Source organism: Triturus cristatus, chromosome 5_1 (assembly GCF_964204655.1).
Source record: "Triturus cristatus chromosome 5_1, aTriCri1.1, whole genome shotgun sequence".
Taxonomy (NCBI): domain Eukaryota; kingdom Metazoa; phylum Chordata; class Amphibia; order Caudata; family Salamandridae; genus Triturus; species Triturus cristatus.
This window is the reverse complement of record NC_140587.1, coordinates 774,106,659-774,122,209: the sequence shown is the minus strand read 5'-3', so window position 1 is coordinate 774,122,209 and position 15,551 is coordinate 774,106,659. Positions and strand designations below refer to the sequence as shown.

The 15,551-nt window shown below is 42.7% G+C and overlaps 1 long non-coding RNA gene across 1 annotated transcript in view; it reads right to left on the bottom strand.

Annotated features, from left to right (window-relative positions):
- The window catches only part of LOC146831461 (uncharacterized), a 32,040-nt gene that overhangs the window by 13,679 nt on the left and 2,810 nt on the right, over nt 1-15,551 (bottom strand). The window contains exons 2-3 of the long non-coding RNA XR_014961293.1: nt 4,574-4,615; nt 1,341-1,446 (exon numbers count right to left, since the gene is read on the bottom strand). This is a non-coding gene — a long non-coding RNA (uncharacterized LOC146831461). The remainder of the gene's footprint in view (nt 1-1,340; nt 1,447-4,573; nt 4,616-15,551) is intronic.

Sequence of the window (15,551 nt, the reverse complement as noted above, 5' to 3'; positions counted from 1 at the left end):
CAATAGGCGGTGGAGATAAAGAAGAATATAAGAGTAAGCACTAAGAGTGAACTGATTCCTTCTGAATCCCAGGAGACCACGGTCGCCATTTTTTTGCCCTTTCCTAGTTTCTAAATACAGACTACATTCTGCACACGCTGAGCGCACCATTGGCTTCTAGTTGCAGGGAGAGTGCACCTGAAGGTTTGCACCATTCATTCTACAGATAAGATTCACTTTTCTAGATGCAGAATCTCTAGCACTGTCTTCACCGCCCTCTAAGCTCAGCTGATTCCCTTCTACTCTTCCCAGGTTCAAGATGGCTGGTCCATGCACTTGCTTCTCTGTGTAGGCAGTGAAGTTCTGGACGCCTGCACTGAAGACCCACCTGCTTATCTGAACAAAGTCCATCCTAGGCCAACAGGTACTGAATGTACCACATTCCAGTGCTAGGTGCACAGAGTCTTGACTCTCCAAAAAAACGCTTTGACGGGGGTAGTAAGCGCTATATAAATGCAATTACAATACAATACAACTGTATGGCCTCAAGAAGCAATGCCATTGTTAAGCAATGCACCATATCAACCATCTGTAACAGTATAACAAGCGTGAAACCTTTCCTTGCCTCTGGGAAGTTAATGATCACAGCCAATGAAATCAAGAAGTATGAAAGAACCTTGTACTTGCATGCCACGCCCACCATACCAAATGACACAATCCCAACAGCTTTCGAATATGTAGGGAAAATGAACTTGACATTTGGCAAACGAAAACCGTATTTTGCCAATTACAAACCATTTCATCTCTTTTCGTGCCAGGGGAGTCTGAATTTATTTCTAATTAAACTGAATCTGGGCAGCTTTATTGGCATGAAGTTACAGATTTAATATGGAAGTTTAGAAACTTTGAAAAATAATCTTTTCTTACTCTGGACGGACCTGACACCTTCTGAAGCAGCAACACATCATTATATAGCACACACTGCTCATCACACCATCATACAGCATTCACCGAACTATCAGACCACAACACTTGCATACAATTCCACACCACGTAAGCCTATAGGAGCCACCATCACATCTCCTATTCCTTTGCATCACTCTATACCACACCACCGCATCCAAACATCATCAAAAATCCATACACTGCTAGCAAACCATCTCAGTTCACTCTGTACCCAACCAAATCATCTCACACCATAGAACACACCTTACCATGCTTCATCATACTACACAATACATAGTCAGGACTTTGATCATAGCCTATTCTACTGCAGTTAGAGGAGTGGCACTCGGAAATGTCTACGGTAGCACCACGTGACCAAGCGGTATACAAGCTGAATGATCAGTTGGGTCACTTACTTCAATATGATTTGAGAGTAGTTTCTATGACCAGATCCTCGCACATAGATTACACCATTAGGCTGATTAAGGTAGCCTTTTCACATAAAAACGGAAATCTCCTTTTCTAAAAAAAAAAAAAACAGTAACATGGTTATATACAGGGCCGGTCCTAGAACTTCTGGGGCCCCGGGCGAAAGGGAAGATGTGAGGCCCCTCTAATTTGCATGTAACATCACAAGAAGTGACATCACAGAAAGTGACATCGCAGGACTATTGATCTTATTTGGCATCACTGAAGAGACCTAACGTGGATATCAGTAACATGGACAAAAAGATAGATATATACAAATGAAATAAGTCCATATATTTTAAAACTGTATTAAATGGATTACATTTGTCACAGTGGATGGAAAATCTAGGTTCAAGTCTCACAAAGATGGATATTTTTTACTCCATGTTAACTGATTGTTTCCAGATGAGTGCATGATAAAAATTCCAGTTCTGTCTCATAAAGGGGAGGGATCCTGTTGAGGTAATGAGGGACGGGATCATTCAAAATATAAAATTACACAAGAGAAAACCTCTCACACCATGGATATAATCACAAATTTTAAAAGGCTCCCTTATCTTTCTGTGCCATTATTGTGCCACCTTAGGATGACATTAATACTTAATAATTTCTTTTAACGTAAATCCTCTCACCAGTATCCCACACGCACATGCTAAGAGTCATAGGAGAATGTTTTTTGTGTGTGGGCTCTTTACTCGCCAGAATTATGTTAAGTGCAAAAACACAACACATATAATAAAAAATTACAATACACCATTGCAAACAAATAAAGATTGTACATAAATAAAAAAAGACTTAGAACAACCGAGACCACTGCTAAATTATATATTGACCTGAAGGTATGCTGCAGATTCAAGGGGTTTGCAAATCAATGTTTTTCATTTGGTGTTAGAACTGTAGGAAGTGGAAGTGGCCGGCTTTAGCCCTGGAAGAGCCCTGTGCGACAATGTTTGTTGGTGCCCCCCAATGACTCCCTCTGCCAAAGATTCCCTCACTACCACCCTTTAACAGCGCACCTCAAGTCTCCATAACCACATTCTTGCTCAGATACATTTAATTTGATTTACAGTGCCACTTATACCAGTGTAGGGTGTCAGAGAACTTTATATCACACCCATTACACAGAGACAATCAATCATACTTGTGTAAATCACTGTATAGGAAATGTTACATAAGACAAAGGACTACAAGGTGTAGGAGTCACATGACAATCATACTAGTAGGCAGTGTAGTTTAATAGTGATTGGTCTGGAGAAACACAAACTCTGAATATAGAACGTAATACCATGGTTCGAGGTTCTCTTTATTCATCAGAATTGATTTCTATCCAAAAGAACCCTTTTTGCAACATGAGGATAATCAAAGACTGTGGAAAAAACCATAATGCTCTAATTTATACCTTGCAGTTTGCATGCAGCTCTTAGATGACAGTTAATAGCTCACTGTTCTATGTTAGGATTTTGACTTAAAAACTGCAAGTAACAAAAGGATCTCACTGACAAAAGCAGTAACCCACTGACTGATTTACATTATGTGCACTTTGTGACCTGCATGGTACATTTTCTTTACAGCAGGCACATTAACCCTCTGCACTACCTTTCCACGAGTCAAAACTTCCACTTGACAAAACTCCATCTCTCTCTAGAAAGAACATTAATCACCAGAGTTATCATTACATTTTTATTTTTGCAGAAAATTGCTGGAGGCCAGGAAGGAGGCAGCAAGTGCTTTTAAAAACATAATATACTTGCAAACATGATGCCCCCACCCAAAGTCAGTGCTCAGTGCGATCTCACCGGTCGCACTGCCCTAGGTCCTCCCTGCTCAATGGTCCTGTGACCTCAGTGACAGAGTCACTGTTGCTCTAGGGTGTGCTGCTTCGTAGGCCTGCCCAAAAGACTGGAGGTGAGCTTCAATAGGGGTTGTGGTGAACAGGACTTCAAGGTGAACCCACACTTGCCACCGCTAGGGTCTACCTGCTGGTGCTAAAACACCAGGGCTTCTATGGTCTAGCAGGGCATTCTAAGGTCTAGCATGGGAATGTACTCCCTCAGGAGAGTGGTCTGAGGGACTGGTCATGAAGGCTGAACCTGGTTCCCCAGTTACAAATTGACCAGCTCTGACCATAGTGCCAAATCCTCTCCCCCACTGAACACCATACCGCCCCACTGAGAGTAACTCGCACTGCCTTCAACTACAACCCAATTGCGCCCGCTATAAACACCTGGATGCTACTCATTTCAAATTACGCACTAGACAAGAGCAATATGCTGCCTAAAAAAAAACGACAACATCCTGGAAAAAGCAAACACTCATAGGGAATGCAAGATTAAGTAAAGCATGTGAAATGTAAGAAGAAACTAATTGGTTACCTTAACACTTTTGCACTTATTATTCAGAAACCAATGCGTGCTTTTGCATGAAAAGTTAAGGACATGACTACAGGGCAGGAAGGGACCCGTTTCAATGTCCATTGCTTATATCCTTACAAAACGTAAGCAGTATAGTTTAAAAAGACCACATTCGTGAATACAGAGCCGCGGTATGCATTTTGTTTTCCAATCCACCCATAAAGCAGGTATGGCAGAACATCCAGGAATGATGCACTTTCCCACCCAGGGAAAACAATGCTGTCCAGAGGGAGACAAGAAAAGAAAAATAGCACTTCACTGACAAACTCTGTAAAGTGGCGCTAATGTGTTTTGGGTATGAATAAACTCAATCTGGCCCCTTTTTGACCCACTCTGTCTTGCTTAATTTAATCTTTTTCACATATTCAACCTTTTATTTCTCTCCTTCCTGAGGCTGCACTTTGGAAGTGAAAAATGTCTGAAAAAGACGACCTTTCAAGCAAAAGTGTTTTTCTTTTTTGGATCCATTTCACAGGGGAACAAATAAAGGAAAGAGGGAGTAATGGCTACAAGGCCCAGGGAACCCCCACCTGGACCATGCAGCTTGCTCCAGTGCTTAGAGGCCCAGGGAAAGGGGGCCACCTCCCCTGGGCCTTGAAGCGGTAACAAGGCATTCTACAAAACACTGCCTGCCCTACCAGGGCAGTTCTACATATATTTTAAATGCACATTCCCATCAAACAAATATTTGCTATGAGTGATGCAAAAGTTAACAAAAGCCAGTTGATCTGGCTGCTTCCTCCTCCCTCCCCTCACCCACCTCTCCTTACCTGTGTCTGGCTGGTCCTGGAAACAAAGGGGCCTTCTGTCACCTAGAAACAAAATGCAGAAAGGGAATGGTCAGTACTTAACAGAGGCGCTGCCCCTTACCTGACACTGTGAGCCAAATTAATTGCTGGCCCCTCTACTGTGCCTTCCCCATTCTGTTTGTCCCTAGCCCCCACCCCTGCACCCCCAGGAATGCCACCACGCCCTGACCAGCAAGGTCAAGTGACATCTTACATTTGTATTGTGATTGTGTGGGGCAGGGGGACCTGCAGAAGCAGGTGGGCTAACTGTGAAAGTGTGGCATTTCACATTGAAGCAGGTCCCCTGCTTTTTAGCTGAGTGATATGCCCTGGGCAACTGCCCATGCCTAGCGCTGGCCCTGGTTATATCAGCAGGTAGAGGTAGGGTGACCAGAATTTTCAAGCCAAAAACTGGGACATTTCACTAAAATAAAAAAAGGACTACAATTTTACTTTAACTGAGCGCACAGATTGACAATGCTCATCAGCATAGAATTACAGAAGAGGTAATAAGAAAATAATTAAAATGCAGTTTTTAACGCACGTATCATGGCTGTTAATTAAACCACTTTCTAATAAAAACTGGTAACTATCCCTGCTTGGTAAAACATTAAAAGGCAAATGCCACCGTTTTCAGTCAGCCCTCTCTAAAAACAGGGACATGACCTACATTTCCCAAAATCTGCTGGGGGACAGCTGGTGAAACCCCGGGACTGTCCCGGCAAATCCGGGTCGCCTGGTCACCCTAGGTAGAGGCACATTGAAAATGTTAAAGCAATTGAGATAAAAGATTGGTTCCAGTGGTCAGTGGGGGTAAATAGGAAAACGCTGAAATGTATGTTGCACTCTTAAATTATGTTAACTACAACTCTTCACAGAGAGGGAGAGGGATTAGGTGGGTGGGTTATGAGACAGCAAAACACACAAGATGGACGGAATATTGCACATTGGCAAAACATTCACCCCCAGTCATGGGTTATGAGACATACAGGGGCCTCAAGCACGAATGGGGCTATCCATGGGATTTATGTACATTAAAATGTCTTCAGTAGCTTTCAGACATAGATGATGTTATAACTGTGAATAAAACTGGAGTGAAACAGATGTACAATGGTTAAAATATTAATAAAGAAATATTGTAAATACATTCCATACTCACAGGTAACACTTCACATCATAGTATGCCACACAATGCAACGCCACACCATTTAAATCACCTACTTGGCACATTCTACAATTAAGCTCTACACCGTAATACTTCACCTCATTATACAGTGCCACATTATACATCACTGAACACCAGACCACCACACCTCCCCATACAACATAAGCAATTCAACACCACACTGCATCAACATACTTCACATAACACCATACTATTGTACATCACAAAACAGTAGACTAGGGAAGAGGTGTGGCACCGCGGCCAGGGCGACTGACTCCGGAATCTGGGGATCACGGTTCGATCGCCGGCGGCAGATTAGCCCAGCACCATGTGACTCTGGGCAATAGCTTGCTTAATCTTCCCGACGGCCCCCAGCGCCTAAAGATCCTTACGGGTGAGTGTTCGCACTTTACAAATGTGGATATTATTATTATTATTATCACTAGCTAACATAACATAACATTCCATGCACGATCACTGCTTACAAGACACCCTATCAACTGAGCATCCTACAGCAGACTACAAAACACCAAATGTCATGATCTGCAGACCACACTCACCTGTAGTAATAGGGCAGGTGAGGAAGTGCTCTCTGATAAAGATCATGGGTGCAGGTGCCTTCAGAGGCAGGACAGTTCAGTGGTGTGTGTGCACAAAGTGGATGTGAGACCTCACATCTGAGATGTACGCACTATGTGAGCAACATGGGCAGAGTGAGAACAGAATACAACTCTGCTATGTTCTGTCTTGCCTATCTTCTTCTCTCTCTCTTACTACGTGTCTGGTTAGGTCACCTATTATAGAACCAGAAGGTTGGGGATTCCATGGGTGGAATGTTGGGCTGGAGTGTTGGTTGGGATCTGGTGGGAGAGTGGTTGAGTGCTGCTCCGAGAGTATGATGACCTGTACCTAACTTAACCACAATAAAGGTTCTGCCAACCTACTCTAGGAGTCTTGAACTTATTAAACTCCAAAGGTACCATAGGACTCTCATGAGGCTTGCAATGATTGTGGCCATCTTGAAATTGTAGAGTATATGTTCATAATATTGCAGAGTGCTCTTCTGTTCTTTGCTAGGCAACAAAGATAGTTACTGCCACCAGATTGTTTTTGCCAGAGTAGGAATACAAACACTATTCCTGGAGTTATCAAACACTTGTATTCAGATAAGTATTCTATGACAGCACTGCATCAAAGGGTATAGATTTTGATATTTTTACACTGTTTTTCTGGAGTCATCCTTTCCTAGGAAATGAATTCTAACAGCTACTATTTTTCTTAACAAGAGGAGCAAAAAAGATCCTCATTTGTACAGACGTGTTCATGATTTCTTTTGTGGTAATATGGTATTAAGGTATTGACATTGGTGGGGAAGTGACTGCTTGCTGTAAGGGAAGGTTGAATGCTAATGTGTATTAATTATGCTACAGCTTTATTATTTATTTATTTTATTTATCGAGTTTTGTATAGCGTGAACTTGACCAGAAGGTATCAGAGCACTTTACGGAGTTAGTATAGCAGCAATTACACAAGTTACATATGGAGTAAATAAGAAATACATAAAACAGAATATAAAGGAAAAAGACAGTAAATAATACAATATTTGGAAGTTGTAGTTAGGAGGTAGATATGGTAGGGTGTTGTGGAGTTGGGGAGAGAAGCAGCACTGTTTGTTCTCTGAGGTAGTGAAGCTCTGATTTCTGTGGCTGGGGTGAGCGGGGAGCCTCCGCCAAGGCAGATGATTTAAGGGGAGGGTTTAGGTATTCATTGAGAAGAAGAAGTCAAAGTTTTTTTCTGCAGGGAGGGAATGATTGGTTGTCAAGCAGATCCTGAGGCAGAGAGTTCCAAATTCTTGGAGCGTTCCCAGAGAAGGGGCAGGTGCTAGATTTTTCTTTCTTAAACTTTGGCGGAATTAGGAGTAGGGTGTTAGAGCTTTGAAAGGGTCTTTTTTGGCCAGCTTTTGATAGTTTGTTAGTGAGTTACATTTCTTTTTCAGTGTACAGTGCTTTGTGGGAGATACAGGCAGTTTTGTGTATACATCTTGCCTCGATAGGTAGCGAATTGAGATTCTTGAGGGTGGGAGTTATATGGTCAAAGCAACTCACCCCCAAAAGTAGCCTGGCTGCTGCGTGGAGTGTAGCTTTCAGAGAAATGAGGTGTGTTATTGGAGAGCCTGTGATTGTAGCGTTGCCGTAAAACAGCATGGAAAGGACTAGGGATTGCACCATGCTCTTTAGGTCTTCGAGGGGGATAAAGGGTTTGAGTTTTTTAAGGTGCTTCAGTGTGTAGAAGGTACCTTTAGCTGAGGGGTTAATATGCTCTTTCATGTTCAGGTTACTGTCAAGTGCAATCCTAGAGATTTGACAGAGTTCGAGATGGATAATTAGCAGTTTAATTTAGTGAGGTTGTCGAATCAGATATAAATGGGAAAGGACTTTTCTTTTGGGTGGAAGAAGATGAGTTTTGTTTTGTTGGGGTTGAGCTTAAGGTGATTGTTGGCCAGCAGGATTGTACCATGGAGAGAGTGCTGTTTAGATGCTGGAAATGTTTGGCTTACAAACTTTTAATGTATAGTTGAGTGTGGGGGTAAACCTTAGGTTGGAAGGCATTGAGATCAAAATGAATTAGGTGGTGATCAGTCCGGTCAGTGGAAAGTATTAAGTAGAGGGATAAGATGCTATGATTAGAGATGATTCCTTGAGGGTAGAGCCTTTAATGTGAGTTTGATTAATGCAGTGTTGGATGAAGTCATTTGCTTCCAGGAGGGTGTATAGGTCTTGTACTACTAAATGTTCTGCATTGTTCAGGTGCACGTTTAGGTCTCCTAGTATAATATCTGTGCTGCCTTTTAGGGAGTTTTGAGTTATTAGGTCTGTTACTTCTTCAAAGAATTGAGTTTTTTCACCTGGATGGTGATAAATGACATGAAATTTGATTGGGTTGGGGCCTTTGGAGGAGAGCTGAACTCCTAAATATTCGAAGGTAAGGTATGTAGTAGTGTGGAAGGGAGCTACGTAAAGATTGTTTTTGTGTAAGATGGCTAAGCCATCAACAGCATGATCCTTGCAGTCACAGGTCATGATTCAGAAACCTGGAGGGGTGAGGAGATTGGTGAAAGGCGAAAAGTGGTAATTCATCAAGGTTTCACTTAGAAAGCAGATGCCAATTTTGTGTTGTAGGATGGTTTCAGCTATTTCAATTGGATGATTAACAGCAGACCGGCAGTTTAGTAGCATGCAGTATAGAATAGGTACAGATCTCGGACCATGCTGACTGGGGTGGATGGTAGTTAGTTGGGCAGGCAGCCTAGGGGGGCTAGTGGTGACTGGGGTCCTACCGGTGCCAAAGATGACCAGGATCTTGCAGTGGCGAGGTCGGTTTGGATCATTCTCGTATGTGTTACACAGCATTTTGGCTTCCTGCTGCAACATTCCAGTCATGGTGCATCTACGTTTTGCATAGTGATGAATGTAGGAGATTGTGTGCCTAGGGATAGAGGATGAGTGATCAGAGTGAAAGTTTGTGGCAGGATCAGTCTTTGCCATGGGGCAGGATGTGGCGATTCTTTGTGTCCTTATGTAGTGATGAGAGTTCATCCAGAATAGTCGATTTTGAGTTCTAGGCGGGCTATTATAGGGATCAGTTGAGAGGCAATTGGGTCTTTGGAAGGGAGTGTTGTATGATGGAGCTCGTAAGACAAAAAGATCCGAGATCGTGGATCAGTGAACCTAGTTAGTAGGGAAATGGGGGGGTCAACTCAATGAGTCAACGCACCACAATTGAAAGAAAAGAAAATACTTTTCTTGAGTCCCCTCACTCACCCAAGGTTTCCCCTAGGTGACATGCTTCATCATTGGGGCCATCCCAAGCATCCACTGCTTGGGGCGTGCTGCGACTTGCGACAGTTAAGTAGGTGCACTGAATAGTAAAGACTATGTGTAGTGCAGTGAGGGGGGAGTGGTGTGGATTGATTAAAATTTACCTAGCTAGTGAGTGTAGGAAAAGTTTATTCTTGCTCCGAGCTGATAAAGGATAAAGAGGGGTTTAATAAAAGGGAGGAATTAGGTAATTATGTGCTAATAGTCCCTAATATTCAAAGTCAATATGTTTCGAGGTTATCCCCTAAACCTCTTCATCAGGACCGCATGGGGACCAGCCCCATGTGTACCACTCTGTGCACAACCTGTAATAAAGTGATGAAACAAGGAAAAATAATAATAATAATAAACGCGCACCTCAGTGTCAGCGTAAACAATTTACTTACGGTTACACTGAACACGTCGTATTTAGTAGTTAAGCAAAAATAGCCTCATGGTCTGCCAGGGTGGAGGAGCCTGAATAACCTTGACTCGGCTTGCGTCCGTCAATTGGACCTAGTGAAACCCTGAAGAAGAGGTTTAGGGGATAACCTCGAAACATGTTGACTTTGAATATGGAACTTTCCTTTCCATAGAACTTTGAGCTTGGACTGCTGGACGATGGAGACCTGTGCTCCTGCACTCATAAACTGTCCCATCATAACCACAAAGTCCCTTTGTCTGTGTGCTGCGGATGCCGACACGTTGGAGAACACTTGCACTTTGGCTCCAACTGGTAGAACGATGTCTCTTTTTTGGATCGCTTTGGTTAGGATAGTCTCTCTAATCCAATAATCTTAAAAATTAACAATCATTGTCCTAGGATACTTGGCCCCCTGAGGTCTCTGAAAGGGGACTCTGTGGGCCCTTACTATGGTGAAGTCCTCCTGTGCTTTATCAAGTATATGTTCTTTGATCAATGACTCTATATAGACTAGGGGATTGGACTGGCCATTTAGACGTTCACTATCCTCCGGTATCCCTTTGAAACACAGATTTGATCGTCTTGCATAATGTTCCATATTGTCCAACTTCAACTGTGAGGCATGTAGCTTTTTCTGAAGAGAGGCAATATCCGAGTCAAACACCAGGGTGTGGTCCTCAATATTCGATACGCGTTGTTCCAGCTCTTTAAAGCGCTCTGGTCTTTGCTGTACCATAGACTCGATTTTGTCCAATCTCAGATGTAATAGCGATAGTTCCTGGACCTGTGAAGACTTACAATCGCGTATTTCTCCCAGGATAGTTTCAAACAGCTTATGCATTTGATCCGTCGAGACCATCAACGATTGGGGCATAAAACTGCTTCCTCCAGCAGCTAAAGTTAAGCTTGTGCTTGCATTCCCTTGCTGAATAGATGGATCACGCTCTTTAGCCCAGGATTTTAACTGGCCTCTGCTGGATGCTGAGGGAGAGAGGAGCCCTAGGTCACCTGGTGTCGCTGGCTCCTGAGTAGGAGTGTCACTGCCTTCCCGCAAAGGGTTGTTCTCTCGTGGAGCTGGCCGTCCTTATCCGTAGTGCTAACAGACAACATACCCACGGTTTTTTGAGTTGACCCGCCTGGAGATACCGGATCCGCCGAGGGGAGTTTAGTGACCACCTGGGTTACCTTACAATTTTTTGGAAAACAAAGGATAGTCTTTCGAAGGGTTGGCAGATTCCGACATTGCGCTCTTCAACTCAGTCGCTGCCCCTATGATATTTTGCAGAGCCGGGACCTCGCTCCCACCGCCATCAGCCTCACGGTGTATATTAATGGATTGTGGAGTTTCCATACCTGATATCCTGCCTGGGACCATGGCTTCTTCACCCCCAGTGGTCCTACCATTGAAGGAACTAGCTGCAGTTTCTGGTGATGACCCTGAGGTGTCTGAAGACCTGACAATATTTACAAATGGCAGTGGTGGAATGATTGGTAGCACATCTATTCCCCTTGTGCATTCAATGTCAGCATACAAGTATTGGTGCCCCTCGAGGTTACAGAGACTGCACCCCACTGCCTAAGGTGCCAAAACACAGGAGCCCGATTGGACCCAGTGAGAACATACAACAGAAATAAACCTTGGCACTCCTATTCAATTTTATGTTAATTCATAAAGTTTTTCAAGCAAGTCAATTCAAAGTACCAGCAGGACATCAATATTGTTCTTACGTATCAATTTAATATGAATATATGCCAGAATCTTGAATTACACAGTTAAAAACAATAGCAATATAATCTGGATAAACAGCTTGATGTGGCAATCCTCCTTTCAAGCGTTGAACCGGCAACCGACACGTGTTTCGTTTCATAGAAACTTTTTCAAGGCTTCAATCATTGTTTGTATGGATAACCAAACAGTAGTATATATCTGTCCAAGTCTTGTCATGGGGATTCGTTTGTCCCTAGGTATGTTTTTGTCTCTCTGTATGGTAGTGGACCACGTCACGTGTTTCATTGGTATAAATCCATTTGTTATTTTATCAGTTTCAGTAGTCACAAAGTCTTGGGCTATGATATGCAACTTATAGACTCGAAACTCCCTCCCGGCGCAGTCATTCCTGAATTTGACATGCAAGTTCACAATGCTATAAGCCTTTAGCATTCTTTTCAGAGAACTATGATGCATAAAAACACCACCAGTAAAACAACACATCGACCCAGTCCTAGTAATGTTTGGACGACCACATTCGTCATTCCCAACTCGACAACCTGGCCCTGAGCACCGTTAGACTCTGAACTTCGCCACAGATGAAGGGAGAAGAACAACAAGGCTTCCAGCATGGTGAGGAGAGCTAGAGTGAGCAACATCAAACCAAGGGACTTGGTTCTGGTTCAGAACCATCACGCAAGAGGAAGATTTAGGATGACAAGAAAGGAAAGAGACACTGGTGATTGCCCAACGATGACACAAAATCATCATGCCCAGCATTTCATTCTTCACAAGCTGGCAGCCGGCAAGTTATGTGGGAGGTCATATTCAAGGAATCACTGCCAATATGAGCGAGGCATCCTGGGTAGAAGCGAAAATTTAACACCTAGATGTCCAGAGCCCCTAAAGTAGCCGCTAGCCAGCCAACATCGGAACCAGTCAGGGCAAAGCCAAACACGCCTGAGGGGCATAAGGTAAGCACATGCTGCTTTTGGCCTAATGTGCAAAGGCAACAAGATCACATGTGGTAATTTGGGACAGTGGGCTAAATAAGTTGTTGTATTAGCTGCTGTTTGGTAACCCATGTTGGAGAGGAATGTAGTGTGCCATCCGGCACATCCATCACACTATCCCATACATGCCAACCCTCCCAATTCAGACAGGAGAAAACCGATGAAGGCTAGTCTCCCACCTCCTGATTTCCGCATGCAAAAACCCGATTCCTCGTGGACTTCTGCTGACTGGGACGGGTCTAGTGAGATTCGTAGTAATCACTGCCAATAACCTGCTCCTGCAGGACTATGCATTTTTGTCATGTGCTGTTTCTGCCACTGTGCTATCTCCATGCTCCTGACAGGTAAGGGAAAATAAACATGTATCTGCATTTCTGATATCTGGTACTGCAGCAGCACACTTTTAGGTCCCATACATGACAACAGACCCAATACAGGCCTCATAATAGTCAATGGGAGGAATATATTCTCACAATTATTTTTCTAAAATCCCCCACTTTCCTCTTCTCAAATGTTGGTATGTATGCTATCCACATATCTTCTCTCCGGCCTCAGTGTCAGGAGTCAGTCAGTCAGTCATATAGTTTTATTCAATAAAATTAATATCACAAAAAGAGACAATTACAGAAAATTACATCAGTAGACAAGTTAAAAGTGGAAACAGATATAGCACCATAAATTCTGTTAATTAACATTATATAAGGCAAAAGACAGGGACCTAAGACACGTTCCCCTCAAATTCATACTGGGGTATACAATAAAAAATTCCATACAGTTAATATCATTAATAAATATTATACTTAAAATCAGATAAAAAGTCATACCATTTTGTTAAAATCCGAATAAGAACCACTGCGTCATACCAGATCAGAGTACAGCGTGCCCTGAGCCAACTTTTTTTTTTCTTCGTGTTGTTAATACGAACAGCAGCAACTAAGAAATTAGCGACATGGAAAATTGTCCGGACATTACTCAGTAATTGTAAGTGTACAAGTGCTGGTCTAACCTGAGCAAACCCTATTTCCTTAAGCAACAGTACTAAATACCTTTTCCTAATGTCTGAGTAAAACCTGCAAAACATGACAAAATGTAAAGTATCTTGTGACGATAAATTATCGCACTTGCAGGGCTCAGCTTTGTCCGAGACACCCCATTTGGGAAAATCTCCCAAAGAGAAATGAATTAAGTTAAATCGGAATCTGATTAACAGAAAACGATGGAAGGGGCGTGTTACTAGCTTCAGGTAGGGTTCCAGACCAGGTAAACTCACTAACCCAAAGTGTAATCTTACTAAAGGTTTTTTCAACTCTAATTCTTCTCTTTCTGTAAGTTGGAAATTTAACATAGCAGTTTTTATCAGTTCCAAGTCTGCTTTCCTGATAGTATCTGCCGGCCAAGTTTCTTAAAAGTTGATTCAATGTATGCTAACCACGGGATTTTACTGGCCATATCTAGAGCCAAACAATCTTTTAGAATCATGTGGTTCAAAGATATCTCTTCATTAAGCCAAGTCTTGAGCCAACATATTATCGGGGCCATTTTCACTTTGTCTAAAACAAAATCCAGCCCCATCTCCACATGTATCGAAAAAGTAGGGGTTGACTGTGGCACGGATAATTAGGTTCTTAGAAATGCGTTTTCCACCACTTGGATCTGCTGGTTTTCAGTGACATACCCCCAGATCTCAGACCCATAAGTAGCTATTGCAAGGCATTTTGCCTTGTAGACCTTTAAATAGCGTCCATGGGTCTGGCTCCTAGACGTTTTGAGAAACCCATAAGGGCTGATGTGGATCTTGCAAATACATTTCTTTTAAGTTTCATTTGCGGACCCCAGGACCCCTTCTCGTCAAATAAGAGACCTAGATATGTAAAAACAGGGACCCTACTAACCTCATCTTTGCCACAAAAGAATGTCATTGTATTTTTCTTTTTTCTTTGTTCCCCTACTATCATAACGTGGGATTTCTTAGCGTTTATTTTTAAATCAAGTGATTCCATAAATGTGTCAAACTTCATTAACAATTTGTTTAGCCCAATTCCTGTACGGGCCAGTAAAACTGCGTCATCGGCAGAAAGGAGAACTGGAATGCTTGTGTCTCCTACTCTCGGGACATCTAGCGAGGCTTCCTTCAGGGCAGGTTCTAATCCATTAATGTATAATGTAAAGAGCAGGGGGGCCAAAATGCACCCCTGCCTAACTCCTCTTTCTGATTTAAAATACCTTGTGCATCTTCCATCTTGGGTGACTCGTATAGAGGCAAGCAAGCCACAGTGGAGGTCGGCAAGAAATTTAACTAAAGCACAGTCAATCCCCATATCTATTAAAATTTGCCACAGCTTTGTCCTATTGACTAGATCAAAAGCTGTTGATAGGTCCATGAATCCCAGGTAGAGGGACCCCTTTTTGGCAACAGTATACTTACTGATAAGGAGCTGTAGATTAAGACATTGATTTAATGTGCTCCTTTTTGCTCTAAATCCGTATTGAGCATTAGAAAGGATCCCCCTCCCCTCAAAATGATCTGTCAATCTAGCTAATATAGCTCTGCCTAAAATCTTCACAGCAGAGTCTATCAAGGAGATAGGCCTGTAACAGGCTGGATCATCTCTTTGGCCTTTTTTGAATACCGGGATAATAATGGACTTTGACCAAGAGACGGGCATTATATTTGAGCCTGAGGCATTAAAAATATTAGTCAGTACCTTTGCCCAGAATCTTGGATAGCTTTTATAGAGGTCCGCCGGGACCCCATCTGGGCCTGGCGCTTTATTTATCATGGTCTCCGTTATT